Below are 24,586 nucleotides of genomic sequence, written 5' to 3'. Positions count from 1 at the left end.
TTGATCATGATATAATTTTGTTGTTGCCATGCATAATGATCTTCTGGTTCTGCTCATTTCACTTAGCATCAATTCATGTAAGTCTCTCCAGGCCTCTCTGAAATCATCCTGTTGGTCATTTCTTACAGAACAATAATATTCCATAACATTCATATGCCATAATTTATTCAGCCATTCTCCAATTGATAGGCATCCATTCTGTTTCCAGTTTCTGGCCACTACAAAGAGGGCTGCCATAAACATTTTGGCACATATGGGTCCCTTTCCCTTCTTTAAGATCTCTTTGGGATATAAACCCAGTAGTAGCACTGCTGGGTCAAAGGATATGCACATTTTGATAACTTTTTGAGCATAGTTCCAAATTGCTCTCCAGAATAGTTGGATTCATTCACAATTCCACCAACAATGTATCAGTGTCCCAGTTTTCCCACAGCCTCTTCAACATTTGTCACTATCTTTCCCTTTAATTCTAGCCAACCTGATAGGTGTGTAGTGGTATCTCAGAGTTGTCTTAATTTGCATTTCTCTGATCAATGGTGATTTGCAACACCTTATATGTCATATGGAACACCATATAGTCATATGAAGACTAAAAATAGTTTCCATTTCTTCATCTGAAAATTGTCTGTTGATCCCATGGCTTGCAACCAGGGCAGAGTGGCCAACACTGTGGTAGAGTCCTCCCTGTAGATTCTCCACCCCACAGAGACCGCATCTCATCCCAGTCTGCTCAGCGTGGGCTGGCCTTTGTGCTCTGCTTCCTTGCCTGCACCTGGCCTCCTCCTCCCCTGCCATCAAAACAGAGCTTTTCTGGTGATCTTAGAAATTATCTTCTACTGGTAATTTGCTGCACTCCCAATATTCATGGGTTTGGCCGGTACAACACTATTTCAGAGGCTGAATTTTGTAATTAATGTGAGGGTGGTAGGAGAGCTCAGAAAGAAGCATGTGTCCTCTCTGCCATCTTGGCTCTGCCCCCCCCCAAGATGGTTTAGCATTGTTGTTCTCTTCTGAGCTTGTGTCTTGATCTTCCTTGTCATCATAATAACTTTCTGTGGTCAGATTCTTTTGTTGTTGTTACTTTTTTGAGCCTTTTTTTCTTTCTTTTAATTTTGAGCTCTGCTCAGAGATGAAAGGGGGATCATCTCAGGGTTCTTTTGTTAGAACCTGCAGGTCCGACTGTTTACCACCTGCTGCATTGATGTTGCTCTGAGGTCCCCAGGGGCCTCATGTCTGGTCCTCTAGTGAGGGGATGGGGCAGGGGTGAGTTGCTGATGCTGTTAGAGGCCAGAGAACTGGCAGCTTACTCGACTGTAAGCCGGAGTCCTAGTGCTGATGTCCAGTAGGGTGTTTCTATGTTTCCTCAGAGCTACACTGAAGCTGCTGGCAGCTGCCTGTTTGCTTAGGCACCTGTAGGGTAGGACACCGACCTGTTTGCTCCAGTTATGCTAAAGCACTTGGCAATTATTGAAGCTGTTCTTTTCCCTGTCTACACTGAAGCATGTACAAAGACCTGGCATAGGTGTTTGCCTGCTCCATGGCACTAGGGCACAGGATCTTCTGATGGTTTGTGGAGGTAGAGCTTGCTGCTGTCTTGCTGGGACACTTTTGTCCTGAACTGTATTCCCCTATTACCTGAGTGAGACAGACTTTTCTTCCTAATCTTCCAAGTTTCTTGGGCTAAAAGATTATTTCATCCCATCTTTTTGCTGGTAATGATGTTCTGGGATTTGTTTCCAGGTCCTATTTTATGGTTGATTGGAGGTGCATATGGGAAAGTCATAGTGACTTACGGCTTATTCCACCATTTTGGCACCCAGAAATTTCTATCATGTAATCTTATATGACTTTAATGTATTTCTTTTTTTTTTTTTTGAGGAGAATCCTCAAAGCTACATTTCTACATAGCCAAGTAAATGCATGTAAATACATATATGTATGTATATATACCTATATCTTATAGTTAACAAATAATTATTATAGTGGGAGCTTGTGTTCTCTATAGCTTTCAGATTACTGTAACTGTGAAGATATAGTTTATTGTAGAAAATTGTGATAACATTTCCTTCTCACATTTCACTACTACTATTTATATGTATAATTCTGACAAATATTTTATTGAAATGAAATGTCAGACATATGTTTTAGTAGCTACTCATGTCTCAAGCTCCTTTTAAAAAGTAATAATATTGTCTGTCTTTTTCCTCCAATTATTTGTTATAGTCTTCTCTTTGACATATTTTGGAAATCAGAATCTTGATTTAAAAAAATGTGTCACTTTCAGAATAGAGTATTTTATTTTATTTCATCTAGCTGCTTCTTCGGTCTTCTTTCATACCATTTTACTTCATTTAGAGCATAGGGACTGAGGTGTTAGAATCTAAAGGTAGTAGTTCCATTGTTATTGAAAATGAAAATGGTTTATTATAGACAGATCTGTTCTAGTTTTCATTTCTTTGTTGTATTTCTCACAGTTTCACCTTTGGATTCCTTTTAGGATGAATTGGCTTAGTTAGGACTCATGGCATACTTTCTGAAAACTCATTTTTCCTTTCACTGCTCCAAGGTGATTTGAAATGCTCAATGACTTCTTTTAGATCCTGACATTCAATCAGTTTCAACTTTATCTAACTATGCTATTGTCTTGATGGATCTTTCCATTTCTATTTATCAGAATAATGTGAGAATCTGTGTCAAATTTCTTGCTAAAATCTAGCAAAACTATTTTTAAAGCATTCTTCTGACCTATCAGTCCAAAAAGCCTATAAAAAAGTAAATTACACAGATCTAATATAACCTGTTTTTGATGAAACTGTATTAGTTCTTTTGGCTCATCATTTAATCTTCTAGGTGGCCATTAATCATCCCTTTAATAAGATATCCTAGAATTTCTAAGAATAAGCTCACTGGCCTGTAGTTTGCTGATTCAGTTTTCTTCCCCTTTTATGAACATTTTCTCAGGTTCTCTTCTAATAACCAAAACCTTTTATTCTTCTTGGCTCTACTTACCTTGCTATGCATCAATTCTACAAATCTATCACTGTTTGTCTGAATTCTGCATATTGCTATACCATATTTCCATGCCCCAATTTGTTCAGATATCACCCCAAAGATGGATACTTACTTTGTTTTCTTTTTTTCCCTCCAACCATAATAGTACTACTAAAATATTTGGGCATATATGCAACCTTTTTCCCTTCCTGAATTTGATGTCAAATAAATATTTTGTAATGTTCCATAATTTTCACAAATTTTGACAACTGCTTAACAATCACATTCATTTGGTTGTTTCAGTATCTTTTGGCTTGATAATTTAAACTCATTAGGTATAGCTAAGCAGTGTCTTAGTGTTTCCCATTTTATCTTATGTTTTTACTTCTCTTTAAGAATTTTTATTTTGTTCTTCTCATTCCAAAAATCATTCTTCTTGTTAGAAAAACTTCACTTTCTCTTTATCATCAATCATTATTATTCCATCCACCACAAACAGTGGTCCTAGTCCTTCTTTGATCTTTCTTTTCTCACAACACCTTTGTTTGTTGTGCTTAGTTAGCTTTCCTTACCATCTGCAGCTAATTCTGAGCTTTAGCCCTCCCAACATTATTCTTACAAAATTGTACCATATTTTTGTTTTTATACTCCAATGCATGAATTTTCTTCCATCTTCTGTAAATTTTTTAAGAATCTGTATTGGTTGTTGTTTCCTGTGTATTCTTATTCATTTCTTTAGATAACTCCTACACATTGGAACTGCTTCTCTTTGTAATTTCAAGATTCCATTTCTGTGCTAGTTTTTCATTGTAGAATTTTAGGGTATTGAATCTTTCTTTTGAAATTTGTCCTCCCCAAATCTAGCGTTTTGTCAGATTATGCCTTTTCTTTCTTTTTTTTCTATCACAATTAATATGATGAAGCAATTATTTCCCCACAATGTTACTATCATTTCTTTACCAACAAACAGTTCCTCTTTATTGGTGAGAATCAGATCTATTTTGGCAGTTCCCCTTGTTGGTTCCTCTACCTTTTCAAGGAAGAAATTATTGTTAGGCAAGCAAAGAAATTACTAGCCAATTTGCTTCTGGCAGAGAGAGTTTCAGCAGATATCTGAATAATTGAAGTCTCCCATTGTCACTATATTCTGCCTGGATCTGATTCTCAAATTCTTTATCTAGTTCTTTCTGATCAGGTTGTCTTAATAAAATCTGATGACAATATCACTTTTGTTTTTGCTTCTTGATCTTTATCAATGTATTCTCTACTATTTATATCTCCTCTGGTTCCTGAGATTTCTCCCATTGAGGCTATTCACTCTCCTTTAAATTATTAAAATAAAAACTGTATTAAGACTTTTGGGACATCCTATATAATACTATTCCATAGCTTCTTTTGTTACCTGTTTTTTTTTTTTTGTATTGTATATATTTTTCTACAGTTATATTACAGTCACAGGTCTCATTTTACCAAGAACCACTTGTATGTATGAGGTTGTATTTACTATTTTTTCATTAAGATATTGGTTTATATTGCCTATTAATTCAAACATTGCTGCTAATTTGTGTATTTGTATATAAACAGTTGAAGCCATTGGTCTTATTATTGGCTTCCTTTTTTGTATGTTGTTGAATTTCTGAGGGTCTTTAATACTACTTTTCTTCTTGCCTAATAACTACTTGGTATGGCGTCTACCCTGGTAGATGTGGGCAGTTTTCTCTCTCATCCTCCCTTTTTAATTTAAAGCCTTCATTAAATGCATTCCATTCCTGGTCAGAAGTCCCTATTATTCTGATATTTTAAGCTATGGTCCAAAAATCCAAATTCCATTCTCAGATACCATTTTATTAACCAGAAGTTCTCCATAGAGAAAACCAGTAAGAAAAATTATAAAAAATAAAAGAAGCATCTAAACCTGTGGCAAAAATTCAGCGGATAGAAGAATTTCCTTGGAGACTTATGGATCTGATACTTAGGTCTTTTAACAGAAAAAAAATGGAAAAAGGGAGAAAACTGCCCAGAAATATTTGTTAAGCAAGGTGTAAAGAGAGTAAGAAGAATTACAGGGGAAAAAAAGAATGTCAGTAAAGATCAACAATTCAAAAGAAATAATACTCCAGAAGAGTGCCTATCATCTCTATTAAGGAAAATAATCAAAAAAAATTTTTATCACTGGGATTTAATAGGATAGAACTCATAACTTGAAAATGAATCTAAAAAAGATATAAAATTCTGTTTTGGAAGTTTATATCTTATTTAAAAGGCACTGAATAGATCAAAAGGTACAATGGAATATAATTATATAAAACAGGGTTTTAGGGGTTAACTTCACTTATAGCTTGCTACTGATTCTTTATCATACTCATTCTGATCATTATGAGTTCTAGGTAATCTAGAGACATATTAGACATTTCCTTGTTAATGAATATAATTGCAATATTTTCCTCATTAATCAATAAATTAGGTTGAAGTTCCTATCCCTAAAACTAGAGAAATATCTTTCCTCATAAACTATTATTTATCTCTCTATGTTTATCAACTCCTTATTTGCTAGGATTAAATAAATATTAAAGTTAAAGACATACAATTTATTTGCAATATAATAAAAATACAAAGATACAAAATTATTTTCAGTGTTTTAACTATGGGAAAGATCTCATCCAGGATCATTATAAATACCACTGTAACTGCTGGAAATATATGCCATTCAGTTTCTCAGAAATACTCTTCATCTCCTCCACAAGGTGAAAGTTAAAATAGTTTTTTTCTCTCTAGCAAAGAAGATACTTCTATCTTCTCTCTCTCTTTTCTAGCTTCTCTTCACTATGACAGGAAAATACTTTATTCTCTAAATCCATCACTTTAAAAACTTTTTAGTGTTTTATTTTCCCCAATTACACGTAAGAACAATTTTTAACATTTGTTTTTAAAACTTTGAATTCCAGATTTCTCACTCTTTGTTACGGATGTATAGTCATGCAAAATATTTTCATAAAATTCCTGTTGTGAAAAAACACAACCTCCACAAGAAAAAGATAAAGTTAAAAAAAAAAAGGATACTTCAATCTGTATTCAGACACTCTGGGTATGGATGGCATTTTCATTACAAATTCTTCACAGTTATTTTGGATCATTGTATTGCTGAGAATAGGTATGCTATTCACAGCTAATTATCTTACAACATTGCTGCTACTTTCTATGTAGTACACTTCAATTTGCATCAACTCAGAGAAGTTTTTCTAAGTTTTTCTGAGAGCATCCTGCTCATCATTTCTTCATACCATAATTATATACTATAATTTGTTAAGCCATTCCCCAATTGATGAGTAATACCTCCATTTCCAATTCTTTGCCCCCCAAAAGATCTGCTATAAATACTTTTGTCCATACAGATTATTGTCCTTGTTTGTTTGTTTTTTAATCTTTTTTGGGACACACGCCTTACAATTGTGGTATTACTAGATTGAAGGGCACGGGTAGTTTTTTAGCCCTTTGGGCATAATTCCAAAGCAGCTCTATAGAATAGTTCAATCAGTTTATAATTCCACAAGAATGCATCTATGGGTCATTTTTACCACATTCCCACCACCTTTTGTTTTCCTCCTCTGACCTATTAGCCAATTCAATAGGTATGAGATAGTATCTCAGAATTTAACTTAATTTGCATTTTTCCAATCAACAGTGAGTTAGAGCATTTTTTCAAATGGCTATCAATAGCTTTGATTACTTCATTCCAAAACTGTTTATATCTTTTGATCATTTATCAATTGAGGAATTGCTCTTACTTTTATAAATATGATTCTGTTCTCTCAGAATTAATTTAATTTGCATTTTTCCAATCAACAGTGAGAGCATTTTTTTCTTTTTTTTTTTCTTTTTTTTTTTAATTTTTTTATTATATATATATATAATATTAATCCCTTGTATTCATTTTTCCAAATTACCCCCCCTCCCTTATTCCCTCCCCCCGACGACAGGCAATACCACACATTTTACATGTGTTACAATATAGTCTAAGTACAATACATGTGTGTGAATATCATTTTCTTGTTGCACAATAAACATTAGAATCCGAAGGTACAGCAACCTGGGCAGACAGATATTAGTGCTAACAATTTACATTCCCCTTCCAGTGTTTCTTCTCTGGGTGTATCTACCTCTGTCCATCATTGATCAACTGGAAGTGAGTTGGATCTTCTTTATGTTGAAGATTTCCACTTCCATCAGAATACATCCTCATACAGTATCGTTGTTGAAGTATACAGTGATCTTCTGGTTCTGCTCATTTCACTCAGCATCAGTTGATTTAAGTCTCTCCAACCCTCTCTGTATTCCTCCTGCTGGTCATTTCTTACTGAGCAATAATATTCCATAACTTTCATATACCACAATTTACCCAACCATTCTCCAACTGATGGACATCCATTCATCTTCCAGTTTCTAGCTACAACAAAAAGAGCTGCCACAAACATTTTGGCACATGAGAGCATTTTTTTCAAATGGCTATCAATAGCTTTGATTACTTCATTCCAAAACTGTTTATATCTTTTGATCATTTATCAATTGAGGAATTGTTCTTACTTTTATAAATTTGATTCTGTTCTCTATATGTTTGAGAAATGAAATCTTTATCAGAGAAATGTTTCTATTGCTAACTGTATTTCCTTCCATCCTATTCCTCCCCACTCTTTTATTCTATTTCCTCTCTCTCCTTTCACCCTCAATTTTGCTCCACTCTCAACCTGGTACCACAGGCCTTTTTTGATGATTTTCTAAGTTGTCTTGGGATGGGATATTGCTCTATTCCATCTTTGTGTGGGTTCCAAAGATCTAGAATTTGTTTGGTCACTATTTGGGGGGGTTTGGGAGAGAGTTCAGATGAGTCTCTGCCTTTACGCCATGACTTTTGCTCTGTTTCAAACTAGCACTATTAATGTGTCTTTGCAGACTCACTCCACAAAATACTCTGTTCATAAAATAAGGTGATAGTTTTACCAAGAACTAGATTTTCCTCATTCACTTTCTTTTTTTCCCCTTCATTTCACTTCCTCATAGTTCTCCTTAATTCTTTCTTCTCAGTTTTTCAAAAACTGTAAGTATCAACTGCCAAGTCAGATATATTCCATTTGGCTTTTAAAACTGTACACCAAAAAGTTAGGAGAAGCAATGGATATTGCATATATTTAAAAGATTCACTCATATAAAGGCATACAGGAATCTTAGGGAAGAAACATAGTGGAGGGCATTTTAGTGAAGATCAACAGGGAGGAAAAAAGAAGAAATATTGCTATATTGATGTGCTACAGACTATCTGGATAGAAGAAAAAAATAAATAATAACCAGTGAGACTGTCTCAATAGTTATCTACTTACTGATGAGGTGCAAATGATGAGATTAATAATAGTTGTGATGAGGTGTGAGAATTGGGGGGGGGAATCCACTTTGGTCAGGCATAGGTCCAATGCAAAGGAATTTGCAAACCCGAAATCTGTGCAGCAAAAGGGATTTTTATTGGCACTGAGAAGCCAGCCTGTTAAGAAGACAGACTTCTCAGTGAGTAAAAAGGTCCTGTTAGGGGGATAACAAAGGTTAACACTGAGAAGAGAATATCTTCACCAGTGGACAAAAGTCCTGCCAGGGCAGCTTGCTAACAAGAGAACTTCCTGGGCAAACATAATCCTGTTTAGGACTTCTGTAAAGATTTGGGGTTCAGAGTTGTCTTTTATTAGCGGTCTGAGGCTTGGGCTTCCATTCAAAATTAAATGAGATTTCACTCAATGTTGTCAACTAGAGATCACTTAAAATCTTAGGAATTTGAGTTACTGGGAATGGTTCTGGACTAATCTTCAACTCAATAGCAGGAATGACCATATCTCTGGCCAGATCGCCAATTGAATGAGACCACTTAACTGGGTGTTGTCTGGGAAAGGTGTGCTTTTCCCCCGGGGAGAGCCTGAGACTCCAAATCATCCTTCTTTTACAGAATAAAGAGGACACAGTTTCAGGGTTCACCCCCATCATTACCTCTGCCCAAACTGTTGCAGGTATGAATTTTTCAAGTTATTTAGACCAAGCTCTGAGGATACTTAAGTCTTTTCACTTTACAGGTGAAGAAATAGAGGCAAAGTGAGATTAAGTAATTCTCCCAAGGTCAGAGGTATGATTGGAATTCAAATGCTGAAACTTCAGTCAATTCATTTTCTACTGTGGATCACTAGACCTAATTTTCCTCATTTAAAAAATGAGGGGTTTGGATAAAATAATCTCTAAATTCCCTTCCATTAATCCTGTTTTATGATCCTATGAGATTAAAAGCTCTGGAAATAGATCAGCAATTTCACATAGAGTCATGATTTTATTTTTAGTGGGGACTTCAGCTCTCGTTATCTGATGGTGCTCCTTTTCAACTCCCAAACAAAGCAGCTGATAAAGTTTTGACTTGCGGTCATGATAGTTTCATTCTTCAAGAGAGATGGCAGAGACAAGGAAAAATATTCTTATTCTGAACTTGAACTTTAATAAAAAGGATGAACAAGTTACTGGGACAGAAATAATAAGAATATTGAATACAAATGATCATAGAATTTGTGATACAGGAAAAGGAAACCAGGAGCAATCTGATATTCTAGATTTGAGGAAAAACAGATTTCATCAATTCATCACCTAACATTTTAAAAACCTTGCTTTTATTTTTCTATGGATAAATTAATACATTAAATTAAGCAAGGCTTTTGAAGACTGGCAATATTCTAATATTTTATTTTTTAGAAAATGTTTTAAAACCAAAACCAAAATGAAAAACAAAAGTCTGAACAGGTTAGTTACTTCATGTTAACACCAATAATCCATAGTCCATACATAAAATAGTTTCTTTCTACAGGAATGATGTTCTTTTTATTACAATTGCAATTAGTTATTGCTAGATGCTCAAAATTTCGTTGGATAGTATTTGACTGAAATCTATGGAAAGTGAAGTCTTGAAATAGCTGACATTTGTATATTGCTTTAATATTTACAGAGTACTTTATATGTATTATCTCACTTGATTCTCATAACAACCATGTGAATGAAGTAGGTGCTATTATTATTCATTCGCCCTCCCCCATTTTACAGATTAGGAAAAGGGTAAGGTAAGGACAAAATATTTTCAAGAATTAAATTTTAATGACACAAAAACAAATGATTCCGTTGAAGAAGAGATGGGGGAAAAGATATGGATACAGAGGAAACTGAGTCAACTGGATCTTTAAAATGATAGACTTGTATAGGAGAAAAAAACAAGTATAACTCACATAGCAGGATGGTTTGTGGTAAGAAGAACATGAGAACACTAAAATTCAATATTAGCAGAGGCTGCCAATTAGCATAAAAGAGGAATTAGTGTGAGTTTTAACTATGTTGGGGACAAGAGGAAGAGGAAAAACAACTGTTCAGATTAAATTGGAATGATAATAGAGAGAAGGTAAAATTATTTATTTTTTATTTTGCTTCTCTTTGCCAAGGAAGATAATTTTCGGACCAGGAATGACAAATTAACAAATGGTTAACAAAAAATATTCTTAGAAGCTTTTATTCTGAGTTAAATGGCACCTTAAAAGCCATCTGTTGGGATGCCTTCATTTTACAGATGAGGAAGTTGAGGCCCCCATGTTAAATAACTTACTCAAGATCATACATCTAGTTAATGTTAAGGCTAGTCTTCTGACTCCAGATCTAGCATCTATGCCTTGGTATCCCACTATCTCCATTGACTTAGCTGAAGCACAAATTAGTGAGGAGATAAGAGAGCTCTTTGCATCCCTTAATAAGTTCAAGTCACCAGGCCCAGATGAAAGACATGCCAGAATGAAAGAACTAGTGGATGTGATTATTGAGTTCCTGTCAGTAATCTTTGAAAACTCATGGCACATAGGAGAGCTGCTGCTATAAGACTAGAAATGGACAAATGTCCCAGTTTCTATAAAAAGGAAGAGGGTAGAATCTTTAAATTACAAACTTGGGATTTTTACTTTGATTCCTAGCAAAATTATAGAGCATATGATTAAAGGGATTATATGTAAGCATTGAAAAAAGGACAGTGGTAATGATACAGAGACAGCATTACTTCATAAAAAATAGGCCATGCCAGTCTAAACTAATTTTATATTTTGACAGGATCATTAAACTAGTAGATTAAATGAATTTATAGATATAATACATATGAAGTTCATCAAGAAATTGGGCAAAGTTTCTTGTAGTATCCTCAGGAACAAAATAGAGAGAAGTAGATTGAATGGTAGCATAGTTTGGTAGATTTGAAGAATCAGATCCAAAGAATAGTTGTTAATATGTTGGTGTTAACTTAGAGTAGAATGCCTATGGAACTGTTGGCCCTGTGCTGTATAATGTTTTAATACTGACTTGGATTAGAAAATAAATTATGTTTATAAATTTTATAGACAACATCAAGCTTAGAGGTTTAGATAATACATAGGATGATAGAATAAAAAAGAATCTGAACAGGATTGAATAATGAGATGAATTTTAAAAGAGCAATTCTAATAGGAATAAGTGAAAAGTTCTACATTCAGATTCATATAATCAGCTTTGCCCATATTGGATAGAGAGTGTATTGTTAAACAATGATCTGGGAAAAAAGTGCAGAAGTTTTAGTGAATTGCACGCTTAATATGAATTCATAATGCAATTTAGCAACTAAAAAAACTTAGACTGTGTTAAGAGAGGCATAATAGCAAGAATGAAGGAGATGATAATCCGGCTATAATCTGGTCTGGCAAATTACACTTACGGGTGTAATTAACTATCTAATTAGGGTGCTATACCTTGAGGAGAACAGCAACCAGCTTAGTGAGTGTCCAGAGCAGGGTGATTAGGATAATTAAAGATCTGAATAACATACCATAATAGGCCAATCAATTGAAGGAGCTGAGGCTGTTTAACCTGTAGAAGAGAAAACTTGGAAGGATTTTTTTTATGATTATTATCTTCAAGCATTTGAAGTACTATCCTGTGTATGAATCAATCACTTGTAAATTTGACTCTAGAAGGCAGAATTGGAAGCAATGGGAGCAATGGGAGGATATTGTTGATAGGTAGGTATAGACTTCATATAAGGAAAAACTTCCTAACAATTAAAAGTTGTCCAATAGAATGATCTCCATTGGACATTAGTTGTTCCCTTTCACTGGGGAATCTTTACGTACAGACTAGATGTCCACTTGTTGAAAATGCCATAGAGGGGATTCTTGTCCACAGACAGAGCATGGCTATGTCAGGTTGAAAAAAACCTTGCAGTTGGAGGTCATGAATATTGATGAAGATGATGATGATGATGATGATGATGATGATGATGATGATAATTATATATCACTTTAAATTTTGCAAAGTTTACTTATCTCATTTGATCCTGACAAGAACTCTGTAATGACGGTGCCATTTATCCTATTTTGTAGGTGAGGAAATAGAGGCAAACTGAGATTAAGTGACTTGCCCAAAATTATATAATCAGTAAGTATCTGAGGCAGTATTTGAATTCAAGACTTTCTGACTCCAAGTCCAGTACTTCAGTCACTGTACCATTTAGTCGACTCAAGGTCTTTATAGTCCTTATAACCTTGTATAGGTTGGGCTATGGTTTCCACTTGAGCCTTCCTCCCAATATCATCAATAAAACTCTAACCCATCTTTGTAGACTGATATCTGTTAAATGGGGTCATGAAGAGTTGGAGAGAATGGAAAATTACTAAATAGCAACAACTATTTGTCCCCTTACTCTGCTTCATATAAGCTATATAGAGAAAGAGTGGGTAGAGGCCCCATATATGTAGAGAGGACCATGTTTAATTAGAGTTTGACCTTGTATGTGGCTGGAAGGAACACAGAATAGGGACACAGAATAGGTATCTCTAGCTTCTCATCCCACCATCATTCTTCAAAAAAAGACTTTCATTGCTGCTAGGAGGGGAAGGGGAAGCAGGAAGTTAGAAACAGAGGTCATCACTCTGCTGTCCTTTGAGAGAGGGTATACTAGGCTAGAAATGTATTTATCTACTCTCTTAAATATTATTATTCTACAGGATATGATAGGATTTGAGTTAATTTTTGATCACTTTGTAATTTCTGGAAGGAAGGGAGACACCAAGGTCTACATCCAAGGCTTGAACCTTTTCCCACCAAATACCCATTCCTTAATGAATACATATAGTGAAAAATAACAAAGAAGCTCATTTACCCAAATCATAGTAAAATGGAAATCAGAGAAGGTATACATAGGAGAATAAATACCTAGAAATACAGAATGAAATCACTCTTTTATTAGGAGTGAGACAACCAAGAGATGGTGTCCTAGATCTCACCCAAGGGGGATCTCCCCAAAGTCTCTAGAGTAGTAAACTGGGGATAGGGACATGATAGAGACAGTATTCTCCTTTTGTGACTTCACAGAGAACCTGAACATATCTTTCACAACCTGACCTCTTCCATTTTCCTTCTTGAAGCTAGAAGCCAAGGAGCCCCTGCATGATAAATACCCATTGGCTGAGAACTTGAATGAGATGGGGTGAGATCTCTCAAGACAGTTGTGAAAATCGAGTAAGGCTTCATCTCCTTCAGAGTAGGTCCTTGAGCACTGATTCAAGGGCATACCTAAATTCCCTTCATGCTATCCTCCCATGACATCATTGTCTTCCTACTTCAATCAAATATGGGCAATGATGTACATATTGGCCAAGTTCAATTTTTTGGATAGTTCCTGCATTTAGAATGTAAAACCCTCAGCCAATGAGGATGATAGTCAGTGGTGGGAGAGGTATTTGTGTTAGGGATTATTTAAAGTATAAACCTATCCCAAAAGATGCCTCCTCCTTTTGATTGTTTGCTCAACAGGAGCGTCACCCAATTCTCATGAGAATGTACAACAGACTTTTGCATTGCTTCTAGAGATCTCTCCAGCTTTTTATTAAATGGTGACCACTCACCATTCTGAGCCACACAAACTGAAGCCCTTGCCTCCCATCAACTCCCCTCCAAAATGTAGGTCTCCATCTCCATCAATGAGAGAGCCCTATATCCGTGAACTTTGGGACAAGGGTCACATCTATGTTCTAGTCAAACTGGCCTATTAGTTGGTTCTCATGTATTCTATTTCCTATACCAGGGATTCTCAAACTATGGCCTGCGGGCCAGATACAGCCCACTGAGGACGTTTATGCGGCCCGCTGGGTTATGGCAAATGGGCTGAGGGGCGGAGACAAAGTGTGGGCTTTTGTTTTTACTATAGTCCGGCCCTTGTCTGAGGGACAGTGAACTGGCCCCTATTTAAAAAGTTTGAGGACCACTGTTCCAAAGAAAGCTTTTCTAGACCTGTCCCCCTTTACACATGTTAAGTTATTCTGTATTTACTTTGTGTGTGTGTGTCTCTCTCTATGTATGTATACACACATATAAATATATTTTTGATATGTTGTTTTCCACTCTACTTCTACCCTCAGTAAAATCTCAGTTTTTTCAGGCCAGGGACTATTTTCACCTTTGACTTTGTTTCCTTCCATGCCCAATAGTGCCCAGAGCATAGTTATTCATTCTTTGTTTTTGGAAAGGACCAATAACATGATGGATGATGTCTTGATTGTTCTTGAATTGGACTTAAGTGAAGCAAAGTTGCACAAAGTCATCTACCTCACCCTTTTTTCCAGAGAGGGTGTTGTTGAAGTTTAGACGGAACACAAAAGTCAGCACAATTGGTGAAGCAGTGGATGACTTTGGCATCTTGGATGCCTCCACAGTACCTTTTTCAGTCATCTTTATGGCTTTTGGAACAATGGTTTTCAGTCTCTCATTCTGCCAGGAAAAGTCTTCATATGCTTGGGATAGACATCCTCCTAACTCACTGAGGGGGTTGAGGCCTGTTGGTTACCTTCAACCTGGTTTAGCCTATCTGTTGAGACACTTTTCCTGTGGTATTGCTGATTTGCATTATATAACTTGTTGGAGTCATGGTTAGGAGCTAGATCAGTCAGGTAGATACCCTTTATCAAGGGTGCTAATCCTCTCCCCAAACACCTCACATACCTCTGGAGCATAGAAGTTATTTAATAAATCTTTTTTTTTTTAAATTGAATACTTATATTCTTTAGTAATTCAACTTCCTTGGACTTTAGTACCTATCCTCATCTATAAAACAGGGGTAAGAATTACTTTCCAGCTCTAGGGCGATGATTCCATAATCCTATAGTAATCTAAAGCTATTTACCTGACCTGCACAAGCTGTATGATGGTTGCACACTCTCCCCAAATCCTGTGATTTTTAAGCTGTTCTCCCTTTTCCACCTAAAGCATTTGATCTGCCAAGCCCCCAGCCCATTATAATGACTATTACCTGCTCTTAGCCATGGGCTGGCTAACATTGGTCAGCATGTCTGTTTTCTGATTGTCTGGAACATCCTGCATATTCTAGCCCCATATTGGGCAAAGTAGCTGAGTCACTCCCTTGTCAGAGAGCATCCTGCAGCAGTGCTGAGAAAAATCAATAGTGTGGAAGAAAATTAGCTCATTATACAGCCATAAACACCAATCTAAGGATTGCTCACAATGTTCACACTCACACGCAGGGACCCATTTGCTTCTATGTACTCTGGCAGATAAAGGAGGTGTAGAAGGAATACAGGAGAGGCAGCTGTTCTTTTTCACCTCTGAACAGGGATGATTTGTTCTGTGGAAGGCTAGCTCAGGCCTGGCCTAATGACTCAGTGTAAAATCTTAGAGCCCCCACAGTCCCTGGACCATTCTAATGATGGATGGAATCTGTTTAGGACCAATCAGACTCCAGGACTATTGTCATGCCCGACCACCCCAGATGCATTCTGCTTTTGGGCTGAGTGAGCAAGACCGATGTGAGGCTGCTTTTTTTTCTGGGGGTGGAGGAATAGAAAGATTGGGATCTTTCTATGCAAGCATTACAGAGGAGGCTTGGGTATGAAAGACAAACGTGATTTGGGAGCAGAACTGAAACAAATGTAGAGACAGAGGGAAAGCAAAGTTAATTATCATGGTGATTAAGGGGACTCCACATCTACTACATGTCTGAAGGACATGAATTTTGTGACCTTGATCCCTCTGGTGTTGGGAAAGAGCACTGGACTTGGAACTAGAAGAACTGGGTTCAAATCCTAAAGGTGATATTTTTGTTTGCTGTTCTGGAGCTGTGATTTTATTTCTGTTGAAAATGAAGCTAACCAATGAAGACCAGCAACACTTCTATGTATAGTCTTCAAGAGTGGCTCAGGCACTGAGAAGGAAGCAGTTAGTTGATCAGTCTCACACAGCTAGTCTAATCAGAGATTAGAAGTCGCATTCTGAAGCTTTTTTTTGCATCCTAAATCCTTTTGGCAGTCTTGTGAAGCCTATGGATTTCTCAGAATAATGTTTTAAAATGCATTATATGAAATATGAAGAAAACAAGTTATGTTGAAATAAAGATGTAATTTTTTCTCCTATTCAATTTTATGGATACCCATAGACCACTTTGCTACATCACACTGCTGTGAGCTGGTACTATCTGTTTCAATTCAAGCAGGTCCCTTTTCTCTGGGCTTCATGTTCCCACTCTCATAAAATGAGGGCATTGAACCAATCTCTTCCCACTCTGATATTCAATGACTCAGGAGAGAGTACTTCAGGACACCTGTAATATCATCCTGATAATATCTCAGAATGAGCTAGCACTTTATGGTTATAAAATGCTTCATATACTTTTTCTCATTTGATTCTCCCACCTGCCCCATAAAGGAGGTCATGAAAGTATAATTATTCCCATTTTATAGATGAAGAAACTGAAAGTCAAAGAGGTCATGTAACTTATTTGAGGTCACACAGCTAATAAGGGCCAGCACTGACACAGAAGCCCTATTTCTTGCTTCCCAGGTCACCATAGGTAAGGGAACTTTTTCTGGGAAGTCTTTGAATCTCTTTTAAAGCCCATAGTGGAAAATAGACAGAATAGGATGTTGTCATGGCTCCTACTTTGAGGAATTTGCATTGGAATTCATGACTGACCTGGCCACATTGAGTTACCAAAGGACTTTCTTTCTTATTAAGTACCTTAATTCTAAAAGAGTTCCAAATTAGAGAGAATCCTTAGGGGTTCCAGGATCTGGTCCAAGTCCTAAGGACATTCTTGTTCTCTGAATGCTTGCTTAGCAAGGCCAAGAGAATGGTCAAGGAGGTTTCTAGCTCAACTAGCTTAATCTAAATCTGGGCAGTGTCTTTCAGGTATTGACCCCAGACCTGAAAAGACTGAAAGGAGCATGGGTTTGGAGAGAGAAGGAGCAGTTTCTATTTCCTCTTAGATACCATCAGTGCCCAAATTTGCATTATTGGCCAGTATGTCTGAGCACAGCTGAAGCACTTATGTCTCTGTGGGCTTGGCCTCATTGTAGTAACCACAAACCATTTGGGATTCAGAAAATAGCAACCCTGGGATTTAGTCATGGGATCAATGGATGTAGAGCTAGAACAGAACTCAGACACTATCTGAAGAAGTTCTGGGTAGTTTAAGTGCATGTTAATAGAGAAAACCTGGAGCTTGGATAGGTTATAATATTCCGTGAAGCAAGTTGGGAAAGGTACAGATGGGATTACCTCAGACTCAAGAGATCCTTTTGTTCTTAAGTAGGTCTTTTGTTCAAGTAGACTTTCCAATTACAGTATCATCCAAGTCTAGAAATCCCACCTGATTAGCCAATCAGAAAGTCAAGTTATGTCAAATCTTTGAGGTTATAATTCCCCTATGAAAGTTCTGCTCATACTGTAGATCTTTGCTAACTCCTTTTAGGGCAAGCCCACCATGCAATAGTCCATGGCATCTTTCTCATCATAATTAACTCTTTTAGGGTGCTACATCCCTTTCAGGATTAACCTGCCAGTTAATGGTGTAATCTCTTTCCTCTGCTAACCCCGTTTTGGGATCAATCCGCTAAACTTCTCTATAGATTTGGTCCTACAGTCAATGGCATACTACTACTTCATGGTGTTTTCCCTTTAATGGCTTTTTTCTCCTAGTTAATTGTGTGTTCCACTAGGGAACTTGCTAACTGTTAAAACTCTTTTCCTTGCTAATTCTAGTGCGCTATTCATATAGTAAAATAGTAAAATCTTTGTAACTTGTTATGGATGTCAAAACTGTAACCAAATATCTACTATTTTTATATTTATAATTGTGCTCTCCCAAATCTATTGCTCTCCCCAATTTCTTTACCATTTCTGGTACCTATTTTACCTCTTTACTATTTATCCTGGTCTTTTCATTATAAAAATGAAGAAATTGAGACTCACAGAGGCTAAAAGGCTTATCCAAAATCATACAGGGAGTAGCAGACAGGATTCAAATGTCAATTTTCTAATTTTACATTGAGACTTTCTATATAGCAAGTGCACAGTTCTTCAGCCTTGAATTATTTTTGGAAGTAAACAGGTTGGGAAATTGGAAGATTTGAGAATTCCTTTGTCTAACTAAAATGGATACTTTGGACCCAGAAGTGCAGGCTTACCTTCTCTAAGACTGTTCTGCCTAAAGCCTTAAGTGACCCAGGAAAGTCCCTTCTGGTGATAATAAGGACATTAGCTAATGAAAGCATAGTTTAAAAAAATCAAGTATTTCTTTATTTGCATATAAAAAGTATATAATAAAAGTTAATTATCATCATGTGAGACAGTTGCACTATTTCATTTTCACTGTTTGGATGATTAAGTACTGAAATAAAACATAGCATTAAGGTAAATTTTAGAAATGGAGCAAATTCGAGATCTCTCTGAGAGCTGTGGTAGCTTATATGGCAAATACATGGATAAATAACAAAAAGGAGGAGCTGGCCTGGGGAAATAAGTATCACTGAGTTCTTTCCCTTTCCATTCATGATAGGCAGGCCACATAGACTGAAAAGAAGGAGGCAGGGCTGGCTTTCGCCAGGTAGCAGAAAACTCTGTATCCAAGAAATCTGTAGATAATACATCTGTTGTCCTTAATAAGTGTAAGGGCTAGGATTTTAAATGGTCTGTGACACTGAAAGTTGATTGACTCTATTATTAAATCCTGCTTCCCAGAGTCCTCCCTTACCAGGTCTTTCTCACCCCTCTACCCCCTTTTGAGCCATCATAGCTTCACTTAGGGCTAATTTGCTTTGCTTGAATCCTCATGCAGGTTCTCCATCAGCCAGTGCCACACTATCCATATGTGGAACCATCAGTTACAGTAAATGGTGAAGTTTTGGATGCTGTGGATAAGTTCTCTTACCTTGGAATATACTTTCCAGGGATGTTCACATTGATAATGAGATTGACACACTCGTTGCCAGAGCAACGTATTTGGGAGGCTCTAAGGGAAATTGTGAGAGAGGAGAAGGTCTACAGAGCCATGTTCTGACCTCATGGTTGTGAAACCTGGACAGTGTACCAGCACCATGCCAGGAAACTCAATCAGTTCCATTTGAATTGTTAGGAAGATTCTCAAGATCAGCTGCCAGAATAAAATACCAGATACTGAAGTCCTTTCTTGAAGAAAGCTGCCAAACATTCCAACTCTATTGCAGAGAGCACATTGGGCTGACCACATTGTGAACAAATGTATGCTTGCCAAAATAATTTTTTTTTTTATGGAGAACTCACACAGGGCAAACACTCACAGAAATGATCCAAGGACATTCTTAAGATATATCTTAAGAACTTTAGAATTGATTTTATGACATGGGAGATACTGGCACAGGATCGCATGCCCTCATCACATAAGGTGCTGTGCTATATGTGCAAATCAGAATTGAACTAGCCCAAAAGAAATGTACAAAATTAGAAAAACTACCCCAAATGTTCATATGGACTATTTGTGTCTGACGTGTGGCAGAGCATTTGTTTTGTATTGGTCTCATCAGCCACAGTCAGATACACTGTAACTCAATTCTGACATAGTGATGTTATTTTGATCTTTTCAAGAATGAAGGACAATAATCAACCAACTTTGCTTGAGTACTAAGAACAAGAATTCCAAACTTGGGGTACTTAGGTCCTCTATTCTCTTCACCACAGGTCTTGTATCGGTCCCCTATTCTCTCATCTCTGATAAAGATCTGATATCTAGTATTTAAAAGAAACATTCAAATATAGAAGAATCATCATTCAATAGACAAAGTATATGAATGGTCAATTTTCAAAAAAATTCGAATTATCAACAGCCTTATTTTTTAAATGCTCTAAATTAATGATAATTAGAGAAATTTAAATTAAAGCAATTTTAAAATTCTAACTAATTTAACTTGCAAGAGGAACTACAGGAAACCAGGTACAATAATTAAGTATTAGGGCAGCTAGATGGCACAGTGGATAAAGCATTGGTCCTGAAGTCAGGAGGACCTGATTTTAAATCAGGCCTTAGACACTTAACATTTACAAGCTATGTGAACCTAGTCATTTAACCCCAATTGCCTCAATAACAAAAAATTAAATATTGGTGGACTAGTCTGGCCATTCTGAGAGGTAATTTGCAATCATATCCAAAAATTACTAAACTATATATACTCTTTGGTACAGGGATACTATTATATCTCAAAGAGATCAAAGAAAGAAGAAAAAGACTCATATTAACAAAAATATTCAATTCTTTTTGGAATAGCAAAAACTTGGAAATTAAAGGGATGTCCATCAATTAGGTAATGGTTAAATAAATTATGTCATATGAATGGAAGGTATTATAATTGTACCATAAAAATGATGAAAGGGATATTTTCAGAGAAACCTTGGAACATTAGTATTAATTAATGCAAATTGAATAGAAACCAAAGAACAACTTATATAACATATAATATTATTATTAATGATATTACATAATATCAATAATATAAAAAATAATTTTATTAAAGATTTAAGAACTCTGACAAAATGATCAATTCTGATTCCAGGTTACCCATGATGAAGCATGATATCCATTTCTTTCTAGAGAAGGGATGGTCAAGGGGCAAAATGAATATATAATTTTGGATATGGCCAATATGGGGAATTTGTTTTGCTTGGTAGGGCTTATTTGCTACAAGGCTTTTCTCTTTCTTTTTTTGGAGGGAGGCAATCAGGGTTAAATGACTTGCCCAGGGACACAAAGCTAGTAAGTATCTGAGACTGAATTTGAATTCAGGTCCTGACTCCAGGGCCATTGCTATATCCACTGTGCCACTTAGTTGTTCCCCTTTTTTTCTTAAAGAGGGGGAACTAAAAGGAGAGAATAGTTAGTAATGTGGTTGCCATGCAAAAGAAGAAAAAAGGTCACTGAAGTATTTTTAAAATGTACAGAAGACAACGGAATTATATATTTAAGAAAAAAGCAAGCTGCACAAATATGTCACGATTTCATATATAATTCTTCTTTTCTATTCTAAAAGATTTTTAAAAAACCTGTGCTATGCCATATTTTGCATCTCTTTATCCTCAAATTTTCTTAGATCATTTTTGTTGGAATTTTTCTCTTTTCCTTATTACTTTCTACTTATTGTCCATGTTCATATTTCATTCCCAGTTCCAGTAGAATGTATAAGCTCCTTGAGAGTAGGAACTGTGTTATTTATCACCTTTGTGTTCTCTATACCTAGCACACTCACCTTGACTACTTAGAAAATGTTAGTTAAAAGTATGGTGTCCCTTTTGGTCTCTGTCTTTAGAACTACCTTTCTCAACCTGGGAAGACTTCTCATGTTTTTGAACCATGCTTTGGATGTACCTTATACTACATCTGGAGGCACACAGCTAATGGCTACTCTGTCCTTCTTTTCCAAAAAGGGAGGGCTGTCTTTGAGAATAGGATTAATGAATTATGGGATTAGTCACTAAATATAACATAAAAAACAACCAAAGAAGTGCCTGATATTAAAACCAGGTGAGTGAATGCTGCAGGTGTTTACTTCCAGGGAACTACAAAGCACATGGATTAAAAAGGACACTAGATTTGAATTCCAAGGTTTTACATGAGCAGAAAAGAATAAATGGTGTAGGGCAGGCTGATGCCCTCACAATTCTGCCTGCCTGTTCAATCATAATAGTAGTGACTGGCTTGGCTCTAGTTAGCATCCACTCTAGTTGGAGTAAATCCTGGTTTAAGGGATTTAGGATCAAGTCATCTTCAGGCAGGGAAGAAAGCTTGGGTTCCTAAGCATCAGTTCAGGCTACTTTACCTGGATTCTAACAAATGGTCTTTAGGCGTGTTTTTTTTTCTTTTAAAAATACACTTGGTTACTCTCTTTTTGTTTTTACATCCAAGGTTTTTCAAACATTCATTTCTGTAAGATGAATTTTGTGAGAAAGAAAAATGATTGCGCAAAACATTTGATGTACAGCTAACAATGTATTCTACGCCACCTCTCTTCTATGAGAGAAAATTTTTTTCATCATTTGTTCTGTGGAACTTTTCAGCTCCCCAGAGTTCTACTTCCTTTTAATAAGCATTTCATTTGCATTGTTGTAGTTATTGTTCAGAATTCTCTTACTTCATACATCAGTGATATAAAAATTGTCATAAATTGAACAAGTATTCTCATATTTCCCTGAATTCCTCACATTTGTTATTGCTTACCATGCAATCATCAATCAATATTAAAAAAATTTGTTATGTTGAAAGACCTAAGGAAAGATCTCATGAAGTAGGTGACTTTTTAGCTGAGATTTAAGGGGAATCAAGAATCTCAGGAGAGCCTGGTAAGAAAAGGATACTTTCTTCAGTCAGTGCAAAAGCACAGAGATGGGATGAAGTGTCTGTGAGGAGCAACAAGAACGTTGGTTTTGTTGAATCGTAATGTGTATGGAAAGGAAGAATGTATAAGAAGGATTAAAGGGTACATTGGAGTCAGGTTTAGAGACTTTTAACTACTAAACTGTGGCAGCTAGGTAGCATGGTAGATGGAGCACTGGGCTTGGAGTCAAGAGGACAACCTCTTTCTGAATTCAAATCTAGCCTCGGATACTTACTAGTTGTGTGACCCTAGGCAAGTCACTTAATCTTGTTTTCCTCAGTTTCCTCATCTGTAAAATGAGCTAAAGAAGGAAATGGCAAACTACTTTAGTATCTTTGTCAAGAAAACCCCAAATGAGGTCATAGAAAGAGAGATATGTTTGAATAATAACAACAAAATACTAGAGGATTTTCTATTTGATCCTATAAATGATAGGTAGTCGATGAAATTTATTGAATAGGTGGTAAAGGGGAAGTTGACATGATCAGATGTATTTGAAGCAAAATTGAAATGGTGAAAGATGAGACAGGAAGAGCAGTCAAGAGGCTAATGCAATAATGTAGAGCCTGAACTAGAAGGGTGGTTGTGTAAATGGAGAGAAGGGTAATGTGAGTAATTCTGGGAAGGCAGAAACAGAAATTGTAACAACTAATTTGGGATGAGTGGGAATGAGGTGTCAAGAATATAATGATGAACATTTGTTAAGCGCCTACCAACTACCAGGCCCTTTGCTAAGTACTGGGGATATAAATTAAAAAAAGAAGACAGTTTATCCCCTCAAAGAACTTATAGTCTAATAGGGAGAGGCAACATACAAAAAGAAGCTGAAAAAGAAGGTGAGAAATACCAGAGGATGGCCAGTTCAGGAGCACTGTAAATAAATTGAAATCAAGCTGAAAATTAGGAGATAGCTGACATTTTGATTCCTTTATAAAGGAAAGCTATGGGAGGAGTGTTTTTTGCTGTGCTCTTCAGCCCTTCAATTAAAGAGGCAGAAAGACTGATGAATGTGAGGAGCAAAGTTGAAGCAACCTCCATGATGAGGAGTTTCCTAGTGATGTTTATCTTGGGCAGGATGTAATGAAGATGATGGAATCGAAAAGCAGAGCAACTGGTGGTACATAAAGAAAGGATGATATTGAGATTGAGTGACTGGAATGATGGTGGTTACTTCAACAGAAATGGGGAAGTTTGAAAGAGTAAGGAATTTTGGTGAAAAGACAATGAGTTCTGTTGGAAACATGCTGAATTTAAGATGCTATGGCACATTTAATTCTAAATGTCCAATAGGTAGTGGTGCAGTACTAGAGATCAGAAGAGAGATTAGAAATTATTGTTAAATCCATGGGAGCTAAAGAGACTACCAAGTGAAGGGATATGTAGAGAAAAGAGAAAAACAAGACAGAGACTTGGATACCCATAGTTCACAAGTGATATAGAAGAAGAGTAGTAAAAAAACCAAAACCAAAACCAAAACCAAAAATCTCTCTGCAGCATTTGATATGGTTAACCACTTTCTCCTTCCACCTCTTCTCTTTTTTTTGGGTTCTCATGATGCAATTATCTCTTGGTTCTTCTCAAATCAATAGCCATGTATTTTATTTCCAGTATTTTCTACCACAAGGAGAGCTGTTGTGAATATTTTAACATATATTGAACTTTTGTTCCCATCTTTGGCTTCCTTGGAATTTATGCTCAATAATAGGATTGCTGAATCAAAGCATATGAAAAACTTAGTCAAATTTATGCATATTTCTTTTTAAAAATCATACCTGCCGCCTCTTCTTCCCACTAAGAATTAAAGAAAAACAAGTCCCTAGTCATTAGCAATATAGGCA

Source organism: Sminthopsis crassicaudata, chromosome 2 (assembly GCF_048593235.1).
Source record: "Sminthopsis crassicaudata isolate SCR6 chromosome 2, ASM4859323v1, whole genome shotgun sequence".
NCBI classification, from domain to species: Eukaryota; Metazoa; Chordata; class Mammalia; order Dasyuromorphia; family Dasyuridae; genus Sminthopsis; species Sminthopsis crassicaudata.
The sequence above is the reverse complement of the archived record's forward strand: the minus strand, read 5'-3'. Positions refer to the sequence as shown.